Consider the following 13,644-nt stretch of genomic DNA (forward strand, 5'->3'; position numbering starts at 1 on the left):
CTATATAATCCATAAACAAAAGCAATAAATAATTACTATTTTGAAATGAAAATTGTATAGAAAATGACATGTAAACCTACTTTTTAAATTTATTTTTTTTAAAAGTGGATTTAACTTTCAAGTTAGAATAGCAATTTAGTGTAAAAACCAATTAACTAACATTTATTTTTGGAAAAATTATCCTGTCTTTCAAGAATTCCAATTAGACTGTGTGCCCTTCCAATTATATTGGTTGTTTTATATAATATATAGGGAAAAAAATAAGAAATAATGGATCTATAACTAATAGAATTGTAAGAACATATCATGTAAAATATGAGACAGACCTATCTAATAAATTTCTATTTTTATTTTTTTTTAATTTTTGAGTTCGAAATGGGTTCTCTCTAGCTGGGCATGCTGTTGTTGAGTTTGGTGGCTCCACCTTGATAATATCAATTACTTGCTTGAGAGAACTACTTGAGCAAAATATCTAGTTAAAAAATTAAGATGATTAGATACTATCTAATTCTTAGAATTATCTTAATTTTTTTATATAGATAGTATATTCAGTAAATGTTATAAGATGAATGATTCGAAATTAACAAAATTGATTTCCAGATAGGCCCAACAAACTGAGACCTAACAACACAATACCTAACTGGAGTAAATGTATTTCTTTTTAACCTCCGTTTGTTTCAACATAAAATTTTTTAACACTAGAAATTATTTTTTCATGTAATTAATTATGCACATAATTTTTCTTTTTAAATTTCGGCTATCAAGTTGACACTTCAAGGAAAACAATCTGAAAAGATCAATCATATGAGAGTCCTCTTCCCAAATGGGAATATCAGCATTTTGGGAAGGTTGACGTTTTGGGAAGGTATTGGAAAACGCTACCTTTTTGTATATTTGCCAAAACGGCACATTGTATGGAAAAAGCCAAGAGGTTGAAAAAACCCCGTGAGTTTTTGTTTCTTCTTTTTCTTCTCTCTCTCTCTCTCTCTCTCTCTCAAAGGCAAAAAGTCCATAATAGTGTCTGATTGGCACTGATGCTGATAAAAGGCTAAAAGACATAAGAAAAATAAAAAAGCTTCACATGAAAAGATAGGTTCTGTTTCATCAAAATTCTTTATTTTAAAAAAATTTTTGTGTATATTATTAAAAAAAAATTTAGATTAATTTAATAATCGTATCATGTTTAATTTATTACATTTGTCTAATAATAAATAAACGACAAGTATATTTTGAATAATAGATCATACACTTTTTTTTTTGACAAATTAAATATATTACAATTATCAGATCAATTAATTTTTTTTATTTGTTATATGTGGATAATAAACATAAAGATTCTAACGAAATGAAAATCATCAAAACAAAATAAACTCCACAAACCTAAACAGAAGGGAAGCCCTGCCCAAAATATTTACATGTATACAAAATTATATACTGAATATTGTGGTAATTATATTCTAGAGGTGGTAATTATATTAAAACAATAGGTGTTAAGACTGTCGCATCATTTTAAATAAAAATATTATATAAATTTTATTTGTATAGTACTACCTAATTGTATTGTAATAGTTCACATCCTATATCACAAATATATAATTTTGTATGGTTTCTAACTGTACACAGACCAATCATCTAGCAGTGGAAAGAGCTTTTGAGATGATTATCAACTATGGTAAAGCTAAATGTAATTCAAGTCTACCATCATACAATACGATCTCTATCTTAAGTTAATCATTTCATGATCTTCAAATTTTACAACTTGGTTAAAGATGGGAATTATAGTCATTTACTATAGCATGGGAGACTTCACCGGTTAAAAAGCATTGGTTGTGTTATTAAAATTGCTAAAAAAAAAAACCTTCACAATTAAGACTATATGTTGGGGTGTTTTGAAAAGATGGTTAAAAACTGTTTTTTGATTTTTTTGTAAGAAAGGGAAGTGGATTAAAAATTGAGAAGTGACTTTTAACCCACTTCTCAAAATAGGCCGTTATCACAAACAAGGCACTCGCACAACTGAGATTCATGTGATCAAAGCATCAAACCACACTGGTTGGCTCATGAATGAACATTCTACACGTCACATGCCACAACCTAATTGTCCAACCTTGTGCTAATACGCCCTTGCCCTTAACCAAGAGTATATTAACAAATCAATAATGCATAATCAAATCATCAACGTGCATCGCTAATAGCCACCAGTCATGCACACCCCATGACACCAAGGGTCACTCATGAGGCCGTGTCATGAGTAGGGGTGTGCGTGGTGCGGGTCAGTTCGGTTTGAGAGAAAAATAGAAACCGTATGGCGGGTGGCGGATTAATAAAAGTGTCACTAGAATTTGCCATTTTCCTTATCAAAAATCGGCGGTTCGGTTGGCAAATAATGGCGGATTTGCCTTGGCGGTTCGGGCAGATTGGCGGTTTATAAAAAATATAATTCAAATTACAAAACTTAAATCAAAGAGTAAAAAAAAGACGAGAGATACCGTGATGTTAAGTATCTTGCAAAGCTTTCTTCTGATGCAGCAAGTGTAGCAACAACATGATAATATCAACAACTATGCCATCAATTCATTACAAGCATCTGTGGAAGCTAAATGATCAAATACAATACATAAAATTAATATCATTCGGGGTTTACAATATATTGAAAATATTTACTGTTGAAAAGTATTTAGATTGAAAAGTGAGCTTATGCAAGTTTGCAACTTGGCCAGAAAAAAAAAAGATTGAAAAGTGAATTGGAATCCAACTTTATTTTGGATTACTGACATCTTGAATTTTCCCGGAGCAGTAATGTAATAATATATTCTAAGGTATAGAACAATAAGCAACCTTAAGTAAAAAAGAATTTTTAGAATCTTATAAAACATGATTTAATAGCGGTGCGGGTCGGTGCGATTTGGAAGAAAAATAGAAACCGGCGGATTGATAAACGTGTCACTAGAATTTGCTATTTTTCTTACCAAAAACCGGCTGTTCGATTAGCAAATAATAACGAATTTGCCTTGACGGTGCGGTTCGGTGCGGTTTTGGCGGTTTCAACGGTTTTGGCGGTATTATGCACACCCCTAGTCATGAGGGATAGAAAGTGCACAACAAGGACAAGGGTCAAACTTGCAACCTGCTGCATAGAATAACCTTTTTACTAGAGTTAGGAGGCTTATTATCATCTAACGAGAATCCAATAAGTGATCACTCAAATGTAACCAAATAACATCACAGGCACAACCGCTCAAAACACCAACCTCTTCCTTTATTGGTTTTCAACCAGATTTCAGACCAACCAACTTAGTATTGGAAAATGGCTTTGTATGAACTTATTTTTTGCTAATTTTGAGTATTAATTAAGGTAGGACCCAAGTGTTATTTTTGACATTTCTAATTAGGTTCATATTTAATGTTGCGTAGTCAATAACATCGTGTATTTGGTTGCTCAAAACCATTTCCGAATGAATGAGAATTGAACACACATTTTCGAGTTCGTGGAAATGGCTTTAAGTGAGTTTCTTACACGTTTGTAAAATGTGCTTGTCCCACATAGAAAATGCTTAAAGATTTATTTGAATATATATACTTTCGCTTTCCACACTTGCGATGAACCCCAAGGGGCACCCCAAGTTTTGTAAGGAATGGAGCTATGGACAAAGTGGGCTTGGCCCAAAATCACTACGCGAGCGTCGCCGTCCGACCAGGTTGGGTCTTAACTTTAATTTTTTGAACAAAATTCGTTTGAATTTTTCAAAATTCTTGCGGGAAATTTTTTTTCTTTATAGAAATAATTCAGAATTTGCTCCAAAATTTCAAATTTGAATTTTCAAATTTTTCTAGTCGCCTCCTTTATTGGCTATTTTAGCCAAAACCAAACATCCCATACATTTTAAAACTTTTTTTTTTATTTTTTACATTTTAATCTTTTAGATCTACTTACTTATTTAAATACAGTTAACAAGTGCAAAATTTGTGAAAAATATTTTAAAAATTCACTAATACAAAAAAATAAAAATAAAAATACAAAAATTCAATACATTTTCATTTTTTTTTATAGTTATTGAATTTTGTTTATATTTCTTCACAACATTTTATTTTTTAGTTGTATTTAAATTATGTGGATCTGAAATGTAAAAATAAAAAAAAAATAATAAAATATTTAAAAAGTTTACTAAATATAAATAAATTGTTTTTTAAAATTTTAAACTAAATAGAGTGCATTTTCCAAATTTAAGGAGGGACAACTAAAGGACTTACTACCCAAGATGATCGCAGAGTTAAAGGAGAGGCAACCAGAGGGATTACCACCTAAGAGGTTGCATAGTCGAATCCAACAAAGGCCAAATATCTCGGTCGTTAATTTTAGGGTCCTGAAATTAGTAGAGGTGCACATAAATTTGTTCGAACACACGTTTATCAAAAAAATATTAAAATATAAATAATAATCAATAAAAAAAAAAGAGAAACTGCACTTCAGTGTACAACTCAGTGGTAAACTTTATCAAATTTGATAATTAAAGTTATAATTTTTTTTTTTATAAATTTATAAATGTTTTGTCAAAATACCATCCCTCACTGTGGTTGGCCGTCCCTAGCAACTCCCATGGTGATTATGATTCTATATATTGGTCTATGAACAAGATTTCATTGTGTGATAAGACTCATAGGAAGTTTATCCTAATTTAACTGGGAGTCCAGGATTAGCATTGAGCCAGAGTCTATTAAAGCTAAGCTCTATTGGGATTAGGTCAGGGTCGGTTATAAAAGTAAGGCACCCTCATGGATCTAAGGTCGTTTGGGCGCAATCTATTCTGTCGGTAGTACCTGTTTGGCAATATGGTCAGAAATCAACACACCCACTTTTTATCTTAACTAATCAATCAAACTAACTTAACTTATTTTTAAAAGAAAAATACTATAAACGTAAATAAAAAATATAATTTTTTATGACGTGTTGTACTTAGTGTTGACGTGGCTATTGATGTGATATTTGTAAATATTTATTTATTTAAAAATATAGTATTAAATTATTTTTCAAATAATATTTTTATAAGAAAGAGAAATAATGGAGAAAGGGGGTTATACCTGTGATCAATGGACTGGAGCAAAGGAGTAACAAAGAAAGATGTGGACCAGAACAGTTGCAGGAAGACCCTTTTCCTAGCAATGAATGCTAATTACTTGTGAAAAGCTAAAATAAAAATTGATAAAATGATTCTTATGACGTAGAACCTATTGGAAGAAGATAAATAAACCTCATTAGTAAAAATGGCTAATACAATCATTTTGCCGAGTTCAAAAAATAAAAAAATAAATCTTTTTGCCTCCTCTTTGGAGTTGCTCTATGAGTGTGATTGAATGAAAAAGTAATAGAAAATTTCAAGGACATCAGTGTCGTTGCACAAAGGACTATGATCAAAATATCATTGAGTGATTAATGATCAGTCTCCTTTTTTATTTTTTATCTTTAGATAGTGTATCAAAAATAAGACAAAAGAGCACAGAACACAGCAACAAGAAAACCTACAACGACAAAAAGAAAGCAGAGCATCAAGAGGTGGACTTTCTGATGACTACATTGAACAGCACGGTAACCAATTTTTGTATGAGTGTGATTGAATGAAAAAGTAATAGAAAATTTCAAGGACGACTATGATCAAAATATCATTAAGTGATTAATGATCAGTCTCCTTTTTTTATTTTTTATCTTTAGATAGTGTATCAAAAATAAGACAAAAGAGCACGGAGCACAGCAACAAGAAAACCTGCAACGACAAAAAGAAAGCAGAGCATCAAGAGGTCGACTTTCTGATGACAACATTGAACAGCACGGTAAACTCAAGGATCCAAACAGTGGCGGAGCCAGAAAATTAAATTAGGGGCACTTATTAATTACAGTGTGAAACCCCATATTTTTATATAATAATAATAATAATAATATATATATTTTTAATTTTCTTAAATAATTAGTGACAATATTTTGAATTTAATAGTCTGTATATTTTTATACTGAACATTTATTTAAAATAAAATAAAATAAAATATTTTTTTGACTTTATATTATCACTCAATATAAATTTATGAACCTTATGATATTTTTATTCAAATTACACTGAAACCTAATATTTTATATACTAAAACCCCCAAAAAAAAAATATATATATATATATACATATTAAATCAGACTCTAATGAAAGTCAATTAGACTAATTAAATTAGGTGGGATTTGAGATTAGATATAATTAACTAATTTTGTGTCAATCAACACTTATTAAGAATATGTATTATTTAATTAAATCAATCTTAATCATAAATTAAACTATGGAAGGAAAAAAAAAAATTTTTATGGGTGTATATGAAGTGAGGGTGTGCTGAGAAACCCAAGTGTGTGTACAAAGAAATCTGTTTGTGTGTGCATGTGTAAGTGATGTGCTGGAAGCTTGACCAAGGTGCACGTGTGCAATATGTGTCAACAAGAGAGGTGCATGTGTGTGTGTGTATAACTAAGGAGTTAAAGGTGTTTGGGTTAGGAATTGGTGGGTGTGTGCTGTGAGAGTCCTAGAGGGAGAGAGAGAGAGAGAGAGCCAAGAATGAGAGAGAGGGAGTGAAAAATAAGAGAGTATTGAAGCCTATTCAATTTTCTTTGCTAGAAAGAATTTCATGGGAAGCAAAAAAAAAAAAAAAAAAAAAAAATTAAAGAAAGGAAGATCTTGAAGGCTAATAGGTAAGAAAACCCTCTCAACCTTCTCATTTTTTTTTATATAATTGAAATTTTCAGATTGTATACATAGGATACATTGTCTAAATTGTTTTGAATCTGCCCGCATGTTTACCCGAATCTTTAGATAATTTTATACTCAAAATTTCGAGATTATTTCTTCTACAAAGTTGTTGATAATGATGTCTAGTTTGTCCATAAATTTTTGGAAATAATTTTTGAGCCTTCTACGAATTTATACAAATTTTTTACTAAATCTGAAACTGTGTTGAGAATAAACTGTTTTGAATCTGCCAGCATGTTTACCCGAATTTTTAGATAATTTTATACTCAAAATTTAGAGATGATTTCTTCTACAAAGTTGTTGATAATGATGTCTAGTTTATCCAGAAATTTTTGAAAACAATTTTTGAGCTTTCTACGAATTTATACAAATTTTTAACTAAATCTGAAACTGTGTTGAGAATAAATTGTTTTGAATCTGCCAGCATGTTTACCCGAATTTTTAGATAATTTTATACTCAAAATTTCGAGATTATTTCTTCTACAAAGTTGTTGATAATGATGTCTAATTTGTCCAGAAATTTTTGGAAATACTTTTTGAGCCTTCTACGAATTTATACAAATTTTTAACTAAATCTGAAACTGTGTTGAGAATAAATTGTTTTGAATCTGCCCGCATGTTTACCCGAAATTTTAGATAATTTTATACTCAAACTTTCGAGATGATTTCTTCTACAAAGTTGTTGATAATGATATCTAGTTTGTCCAGAAATTTTTGGAAATAATTTTTGAGCTTTCTACGAATTTATACAAATTTTTAACTAAATCTGAAACTGTGTTGAGAATAAATTGTTTTGAATCTGCCCGCATGTTTACCCGAATCTTTAGATAATTTTATACTCAAAATTTCGAGATTATTTCTTCTACAAAGTTGTTGATAATGATGTCTAGTTTGTCCAGAAAGTTTTGGAAATAATTTTTGAGCCTTCTACGAATTTATACAAATTTTTAACTAAATCTGAAACTGTGTTGAGAATAAACTGTTTTGAATCTGCCAGCATGTTTACCCGAATTTTTAGATAATTTTATACTCAAAATTTAGAGATGATTTCTTCCACAAAGTTGTTGATAATGATGTCTAGTTTATCCACAAATTTTTGAAAACAATTTTTGAGCTTTCTACGAATTTATACAAATTTTTAACTAAATCTGAAACTGTGTGACAGATTTTACCATGTATTTGAAAATTTATTTAAAATTTTATACTAAGCCAAATCTGGTAATTTCTAACTAAAATATGAAATTTGAGAAGTCTAGTTTCATGATAAATTTTTAGATTATGGATTTGATCTATAAAATTAAGTATGTAATTAATGTAAGGAAATGTGACAAATCTGTGTCATAAAGATTGCTGGAAATTTTACAGGATTATTTACATCTTATTTTTCTAAAATTCTTTCTGAAAAGTGACCTAAACATCCACATTGAGTATTATGTTCAATTGCATGAATTTTTGGATTGTGTAAATAGTTTATTTATAATTTTAATATCTAAGTTATTATGTTCATACCATTGTTTAAATTAATTGTCTGTTAAATTTTGGACATTAAATTATTAATGTGTGACATGTATAATGTTTTATATTTTAGTTGGTATAACATTATTAGTGATTGAGATTTGAATAATTTGTGTTCAATATATGAAGTTACTGATAAAGGATTAATACTAGTTGTTCAGGGTGAGTATTGATTTTAAAGAGTGTATGAAATCAAGGGATTGACGGTTAATACTGGTCGTTCAGGGTGGGCCCTGGTTTTGAGAATTCTCACGTAAATTGTGTTGCGAAACTCTAAGATGGCACGGGACTTATTTGAACCCTTTTCGATATTCGGTTTTGGAATAAGGGTGGATGTGCAGGTGGCACACAGGGAAGTTACTTACCCCTAGCAGACCGTTTTCTTAGGGCAAACCACGGATGCCACTACTTGGGTATATAACTCCGAACGTGGGCATCCCTGGTAGTTACGGTTGGTAACACTTAAATATTTGACCAAGGGAGGGTTTCAAATTAACCGTTGCCATGCTTAGTGGTTGGTATGTTAAATATCTTCGGTGAGATTTCGAGTGTCACCTAATTTATTAAAAATTATTGAAATTATTCTAAGGGTTGTAATTTAAGTTAAATCTCTTTGGTGAGATTTCGAGTGTCACCTAATTTACTAAAATTATTGAAATTATTCTAATGGTTGTAATTTATGTTTACAATTATATTGTTATCTCATGTTTAGAACCTCATTATTTTTCTCTTAAAAAGAATGGTAGGTTGGCTATGTTTTCTTACTGTGTTGCAAAACTCATGGCATATATTTTTGTTGCCCTGGCGTTTTATGCCAAGTTTTAGGGAGGAAATAATTGAAGCTGAAATGGAGTTGACGCTAACGTAGAGCCTTGGCTAACTTGAAATCATAGCAAAAGTCGAATAACTTTATTATCCTATATATTAGCTATTAAGGACCTTATAATTTCATTGATGTTGTATTTGGATAATGTTAAGTTTTTATTTAATATTATTTGAACCTTTGGTTATGTACGAGAGTTGGAATGCCCTATTAAGATGTCAACTTTTTAGTTTATTAAGTCATTTTGTTTATTTAATTTCCCTTGATGTTTCAAAAAAGAAAATTTGGGGCGTCACATACAGTATCAAAAAATTTTACAAAAATATTTCACGCAAGTTTTTACAATTGATTTCGAGAAATATCAAAAAAATAATGTTATTTATAACTAGTGTATCATAGACAATATAAAAAAATATGGATATAAGTCTTAAAATACATTATGTAATGATAAATTATTTTTTTATACAAAATTTGATTAAAAATTCAATATAATGGTAATATCACGTCATCATTAGTATGCGATATCACCAACTAATAGTAAATAAACACATAGAAAGTGAACCTCACATGTCAAATGTAACTAACAATCCAATAAATTTCATATCTTTATAGTGAAATTACTTATACTTGCATGTTAATAAAAATGACCTCACCATTACATTTAAAAATTTCATAGATAATATAGTTTATAGTAGTCTTTTCATTTTCAATCAAAACAACCATTTTTATTTTCATAATTTTTAAAATGTCATTGACATTTTACTCTAATAATATTTTTGTAATTATTTTTATTTAAAATATTTTCTTAATATTTGTTAAAAAAAAAATACAAAATCCAAGGGAACATGACCCCGTGGTCCTTGCGTGGTGGTCCCAAGTAATTTACACCTGAAAATAGATTGCATTGAAAAGTTTCATAAAGTCAATAAAAAATTTAAATAACAAAAAAAAAACTCTTATTGACATTTTCCTTGAGGCCTGATTGAGATTTGCCCTCCCCGACAACTCCCATGCTGATAATGATTCTATATATTGCAGAATTCTGTGAGTTGATTATAGCTAGAGTGGCTTTTTGGGTCAAAGCTCATTCAAAGGGGTGTTCTTATTTAGTCCAGGACATCATTCGGAAATTGCAACACATCAGGTATGTGCCTTTGTCTTGATGATGTCGGTGGTGTTGGGTTGCTTCTGTTCTATTGTAGTTGCTGGAAGTTGGGGGTGTTAGGACTGGATTGGTGGTGCTGCTAGTTTTCACTGTATGGTGTTTGGTTGTTTTGTTTTTCTGGTTGGGTGTAGTTCTTTTGGCTTGTTTGTTTTTCTTCTTGGGTGGTATCTCACCATCCTCTGGTGTGCTTTTTTCCCTTCTTTGCTGATGTGTTCATCTGTATTGTTGAATCTCATCAATAAAGTTGATCTTTTTTGATGATAAAAAAAAAATAATTCTATATATTGGTCTATGAACAAGATTTCATTGTGTGATATTATTAATCAATCAAGAACAATAGAAAATGGGAAGCATTCCAGAGGTTCGACTTGGTTCAACTAATGTGACAATTCTGGTAGTAGGCTTCGGAACGGCTGCTTGGCCTTTTGGTGCATCAGAAACCATGAAAGAATCCATTTTGAATGCACTAAAACTCGGGTATAGGCACTTTGATGCTGCTGCCCTTTACCATTCAGAGCAAACTCTTGGTGAGGCAATAGCACAAGCTCTACAGCTTGGGCTCATTCAATCTCACACGGAGCTTTTCATCACATTAAAGCTTTGGTGCTCCGACGCACACACCGACCGTGTCCTTCCAGCATTGCAAAAAACTTTGCAGTAGGATATATAATTTTCATTCATATACTAATAATTAACAAAGGTATACATACTACTTGATTTTAATTCTGTTTTATTACATGTATCTTAGGAGACTTGGGCTAGATTATTTGGATTTATACCTCATTCACTTTCCAATCTTCTTGAAGTCCGAGGGCTATGAAGCGACTTTCAATAATAAGGATCTTCTTCCCATGGACTTCAAGGCTGTTTGGGAAGCTATGGAGGAGTGTCACAGACTCGGCCTCGCCAAACATATAGGAGTTAGCAACTTCTCCTGCCAGAAGATTCAGCAATTATTACTCACATCAAAGATCCTTCCGGCCGTTAATCAAGTGAGTGTTTTATTTTTGACAGATGAAGTCCATCAGATTATGATATAGATCCAACTTCTTAATTCATCTCTTTAAATATGCTACCAAAATTTTTGCTATGTTTTAGAAGTTTTATCTTTGCAGCCGTATTTTTTATTTTTTGGATTGTGAAAAAGAAAGTAAAATTTTATTAAAAATAATTAAACATTACAAAGGAAGAGAGAGAGAGAGAGAGAGAGAGAGAGAGAGAGAGAGAGAGAGAGTAACAAAGATGACAAGAAATCCCAACAGAAAAGATAACGTTGCCAAGTTGACAACACAACATTCACAGCCACACTTCTAACATCAATTATCTTTGCAGCTGCTGAATACGACATTAATAAAAAAAGTTATTCTCTGGTTGTGAAGCAACATCTTTGATGTTTAATCACCTCTACTTTAGCTCTAAGAAATTAGCTTCTTTTTTTTCTTTTTTTTTATCAGCAAAAAGAAATTTTATTGATGAAAATATTAGAGTACAAAGAGAACAATGATGCACAACAATAAAGAGATGCGAGTGTAAAGAGCATCACAGCAAAACTTAAATATCGATCCTATATTTGGTCATGTGACCCTACAGTTGGTCATGTCACTTTAGAAGAAGAATTATCATTTTGAGAATTTTTCAAATTGCCTCCAGTATGAAAAAAAATTCTCAAGTGTTTTGCAGAACTCTCATGTTTTCTCCAATTTATCTACTTTCATTTGAGATGATTCTTTGATTTGTTAGTGTCTATTTTTTATGCATTTATTTGTAATTCCATTTCAAATATCGATCCTATATTTTGGGGTTAATTAATGTCATTTCTTGTAATAAAAATAAATAAATAAAAACATGTGATTTTTTAAAAATCATACTAGTATGTTAATATGTATTATTGCATTGCGAATTGAATAATGAAGGTGGAGGTGAACCCAGTTTGGCAGCAAAAGAAGTTAAGGGAATTCTGCGAGAAAAAGGGTATCCATGTTACAGCATACTCACCTTTAGGTGCTAGTGGAACAAGGTGGGGAAACAACCGAGTCATGGATTGTGAGACACTCAAAGAGATTGCTGATGCTAAAGGCAAGACTGTTGCTCAGGTAACATTTTATTTTTAGGAGACTTACGTGTAGGTCTTAGTATGTAGAATTTTTGTCCAATAGGTTCTATGATAATTAATGACATTTTTCATCAAACACTATTAAAAAATGTCACTAATTATTAATTTTCATGTAACAGTTTAAAAATTTTGTCACAAGAAATGTCACTAAGGCATTGTTTGGGAACATGCTAATTTAATAACTTTTTGGTGCATAATACTAAACCATGAGATCATAGGTGACAATTTTAGTGAGATCACCTTCATTGATTTGAGTTTTATTAAACAAAAAAAAATATGAGTTATGAAGTCCAAATTAGAATAATCTACAACAAATTCTTCTGTCAAGTCTATTCTATTTAGGGTATGAGTCTTCATATTATCTAAATGTTGCTACATTGATAGGTTTGCTTGAGATAGGTTTATGAGCAAGGAGTGAGCGTACTTGTGAAGAGCTTTAACAAAGAGAGGATCAAAGAAAATCTGGACATATTTGATTGGATGCTCAGTCCCGAAGAGTCTCAGAAGATTGACAGAATTCCACAGCAAAAAGGGTGTCTTGGACTCCAGTTCATATCCGACCAAGGCCCTTATCAATCTGTTGAGGAGATTTGGGATGAAGAGATTATAACTTGTTAAGGTTATAATTTACAACCTGCTCTGTGTGGTCTATGTGATATAATTAAAACCAGGACTGCTATGTGGGTTAGAGCTGCTGATGTGAAGCTGCCTTTTTCAGTCAATGATTTCTTGTATAACTTACAACAAATTAAGTTTTGTCGAAGAGGGATAGGTTGAAGCCGTGCCTGTCCTACTTCTTGTTTCTTTTCTTCTCTGGTAGGTGCATTTTCCTGGTGCCTATTTTGGAGCTATTTTCTTTTCTTCTTCTCGGACTCTGCTGCTATATGCTCGGCTTACTTCTTCTTTGCTGGTACTGTTTTGGTGCTCTTTCTACTATCTGTCTGCTGGTGCATGCAGCTATGTTGCTGATATATTTTGTGGGTTATTCTGCTGCTGGGATTTGGTGGCAAATTTGTTGCTCATTGGTGGCAAATTTGGTGGCAAATTTGTTGCTCATTGGTGGCAAATTTGTTCTTCAAATTGTTATTATTATTATTATTTTTTTGATACGCAAGCAAAAGAGAAAATATATATAATGAACACAAATACATCAGCAGCGTAGCAATTGAAACCAAACAAACTTGCCACCAATGAGCTAGCCTGAACATCCGCTAGTAATACAACCGTTGGTGAGAAACCAACAAGAGGAAAA

The 13,644-nt window shown here is 31.3% G+C and overlaps 1 pseudogene across 1 annotated transcript; it reads left to right on the forward strand.

Annotated features, from left to right (window-relative positions):
- Positions 1 to 10,147: 10,147 nt before the first annotated feature.
- LOC114272588 (7-acetyl-epi-neemfruitin B aldo-keto reductase-like) lies at positions 10,148 to 13,010 on the forward strand (annotated as a pseudogene). Its single transcript, XR_014331199.1, has 5 exons — positions 10,148 to 10,258; positions 10,620 to 10,936; positions 11,028 to 11,271; positions 12,193 to 12,372; positions 12,777 to 13,010. The product of XR_014331199.1 is annotated as a 7-acetyl-epi-neemfruitin B aldo-keto reductase-like (transcript).
- The last annotated feature ends 634 nt before the right edge of the window (positions 13,011 to 13,644 follow it).

This window comes from Camellia sinensis, chromosome 5 (assembly GCF_055761805.1).
Source record: "Camellia sinensis isolate YWXY chromosome 5, ASM5576180v1, whole genome shotgun sequence".
Classification (NCBI taxonomy): domain Eukaryota; kingdom Viridiplantae; phylum Streptophyta; class Magnoliopsida; order Ericales; family Theaceae; genus Camellia; species Camellia sinensis.